At 39.8% G+C, this 3,425-nt stretch overlaps 1 pseudogene; it reads right to left on the reverse strand.

Moving 5' to 3' along the window:
- Nucleotides 1-502: 502 nt before the first annotated feature.
- On the reverse strand, nt 503-1,076 carry LOC103583885 (annotated as a pseudogene).
- Between the last annotated feature and the right edge of the window lie 2,349 nt (nt 1,077-3,425).

Genomic DNA, 3,425 nt, shown 5'->3' on the forward strand with positions numbered 1-3,425 from the left:
TGTAAAGATAGATCAATGCGTTTCCTGATGGCATCCCTTTGCTACCACCTTTGACTTTCTTGTATATTTTTGTCTCTAGCCTGACACAAGCCTGTCCCCATTCCCCACCTCTCTCCAGAGTGTCCTACACCAAAGCTTTGAGCTGTGTCATTTCCTGCACTCCAGGTCACTCTTTGACCTTTCTTTTCCCCCTTCCCCACTGGTCTGCTATTGTTATGCCAGAACATTCCATGGCAGAGCCCATCTACTTTATGACACCTTTATACTTTAAGCCTGGCACTCTCCACCTACTTATTTATTTATTTATTTTCTAGTCCTCAGACTTAATATTATAATTTAGAAGAGGCAACCGTCATTGCTTACATAGTATTCTATACATTTCCATCAGTGTTCAGGACAACACTTTAATTGCTACTTAATTTCCATCATAAGTACCAGGTTATAACTTGAGCTCATTGGCAATTTTGAAAGCAATATTTTTTGAAAACTATGGATGTCCCTGTTATCGGCTTAAACTGGATCCGTTCAGAGACAGTCTTGGCAGCTTGCAGACCTCCATTTGCCACTGCACGGGAACAGGAAGCACTCTCTCTGCTGGTAGTCACAGGTATTTGTGTCCAGCACTTTGCGGATTTCCTGCGTCATGTCACTGGGATTCATGGAACTAGTGGTTTTCATGCTGCGGGTGAAGCGTAGGGATCGAGGTTTTGCTTCTTTGTTTTCATCCTTTTGTTCAGCAGATACGTTGCGACGACATGAGAGTTTTGAAGTTAATTTCATAAAATGATTAGTAGAGCCTCTGCTTCAAGTCTGGGAATTTGGTGTGGCTTCATGGGCCAGATTGGGAGAGGTAGGCGGACCCTTGTAAGTTGGGGCTACCAATGGGAAGTACTACGACTTGTAATACCTCTTGGGAAGTCAATTCTATCCTGGGTGGTTGCACTGCTAATGCTGTGTGTTGGAGCAATTGGAATTCTTTGATTAGGAGGAATAGTATTGTTTTCTTTGCCATTTGGAATCGCCGAGTGCCTATTAGCTGTAGTTCTCTCACTGCAAACATAAGTCTTTAGACGCATCATTCAGCCAGATGCTATGTCTCCACCTATTTAATAAGAAAGTTCAGCAAAATAATTTTAAAAAGCTCTTTTTAAAATTGGAACTTCATTTACAACCGTGAATCACATACCTAATAAATGACTCTGGATGCTCCTTTAGATTTTACTTTTCTTCTTCCAAGCCTCACACTTCTACTTATTATTATAAAATCTTAAAAGCTAGGGCCTTTGTTTTCTTTATTTTTGCACCTTGCCTTCTTCTCTTCTTTTTCTAATATCAGTCTTTCTCCCAGTGGCTAGAGTAATGCCTTGTATCTTAGAAGCACTTAAAGTTTATCCAATTAAATTGAAGGGATTTTCCTTAGCCAGGAAAATTTTTCAACAATCCTTTGAAAATAAAGTCACTAAGCTATTGAAATAATATAGGATGATAGTGATAAAGATGATTTAAAATGGTCAGATTCTGGATTTTTTTTTTTTCCCCTTTTTTGTCTTTTTTACTGACCGGCAACGGGATTGCAACCCTCAGTGTTGCGCCCACACCACGCTCAACCAGTGAGCGGGAACCGGTCTCCACATGGGATCCGAACCCTCGGCGGGAGCGCCACCGTGCTCCCAAGTGGCGCACTCTCCAGTGCGCCACTGGGCCGGCCCCAGATTCTGGATATTTTTGAAATTAACATCCAACATGATTTTTTGAGAGATTCCATATAAAATATGAGTGTGACTATCATTAGAAAGCTACCCACATATTTCTATTCTCCATTCTTCAGAGAACATGGCAAAATTTCCCTTGTCATTGTGCACATTTTTTTTTTTTGTCAATGACTGGAAGCCCCTCCTGTGCCAAGCATTGCTGGTGGTCCTCAGTTATCACAAAGACCAACAATGTTTGAGATAGTGACTACCTCACGAAATAAGAAAAGACCTCGATATGACTCATGATAAAAATGTAACATAAAAAAGAGAAAGAGAGAGAGAGAACTCTGTTATTTAAAGTACTGAGATTTGGAGGTTGGTTTTTACAGCAGAATAACCTAGTTTTTCTTACTGGTTAAAAAAAGTTCCCTAGATATACAGAGGTGCTGTAATAAGACCTAAAATGTATGGCTTTGGTTATGACTGGATGATGTGTGAAGAGGAAAGGGTGATATTGAAGAATAGAAAGATGATAGTTTATGTTACACAAAAGTATAGCATTTGGTAAAACTGTCACCTGTGGTGACTTGAAAAGCACATAATGAACCCAATAAGCTAGTAGCTTTATAAGAGAAACAGAACAGTAATGGAGTGTGGTGGCTGCTGTCTTAGAACATTTCATGTTGCTGTAACAGAATACCTGAGACTAGGTAATTTATTTTTAAAAAAAGAGAGAGGTTTTTTTGGTTCATAATTCTGTTGGTTGGAAAGTTCAAGAGCATGGCACCAGCATATACTCAGCTTCTGGTGTGGGCCTCATGCTGCATCATAGCATGGCAGGAAAGCAGAAAGGTGAGAGTGGATGCAAAGAGACCAATCATGAGCAGCAATCTTGCTTTATAATGACCCGCTATCATGGGAACTAATTCATTCCTGTGATAACTAATCTAGTCTTACAAGAAAGACGTTAATATACCTTACCAATCGAATAACCTCTTAAGGGCACCACCTCCCAACACCACCACATTGGGAACCAAATCTCAACATGAGTTTTGGTGAAGACAAACCATATTCAAACCATAGCAGCTGCCATTGGCAGTATTTGACAAAGTATTACAAGACTGACTTTTTAAAAAACTGACAGGTTTAGGGCTTGCCAATCAGCTCAGTTGGTTAGAGAGTGGTGCTCATAACACCAAGGTCCAGGATTTCATCCCTGTACCAGGTCACTGCCAAAAAAAAATTGACTATTTTAAAAACAGGAATGAAAAGGAATAGGGCGAGTCCCAAATTTGGGCATTTATAGCACTGGAAGAAACAACAATAAGAGAAAACAGTGAATAAAATTTTATATGTGTTGGGTGACAAAGGCCAGTCAAATTTCAGCCTGTAGCAAGGACTAAACCAAAAGCCTGGTCATCACGGTCATTTTTTTTTTGTCTCTGAATGAATTAAGAGTTTGAATGAATTAAGGTGCTACTGGGAAAATCGTAGCAGTTCTACAAACTGGGCCCTGGAAATGTGCTTCTCCCACTTAACACTCACAGGTTCAAGATACCTGCAATTAAGTTGATAAGAGAAATAAATAGATGTCAAAGAGGACCACGGGTTTGACTATAGACAACGTGTTTCTGACTGGAATCAAATAGGGAAAAGATAAATACATTTCTCAGTGGGTTATTCTGGTAAAAAGGACCATCAATTTGGACTAAAAGAGACTGCAACTGCTTA

This window comes from Galeopterus variegatus, unplaced genomic scaffold (genome assembly GCF_000696425.1).
Source record: "Galeopterus variegatus unplaced genomic scaffold, G_variegatus-3.0.2 Scaffold29899, whole genome shotgun sequence".
In the NCBI taxonomy this organism is placed as follows: Eukaryota; Metazoa; Chordata; class Mammalia; order Dermoptera; family Cynocephalidae; genus Galeopterus; species Galeopterus variegatus.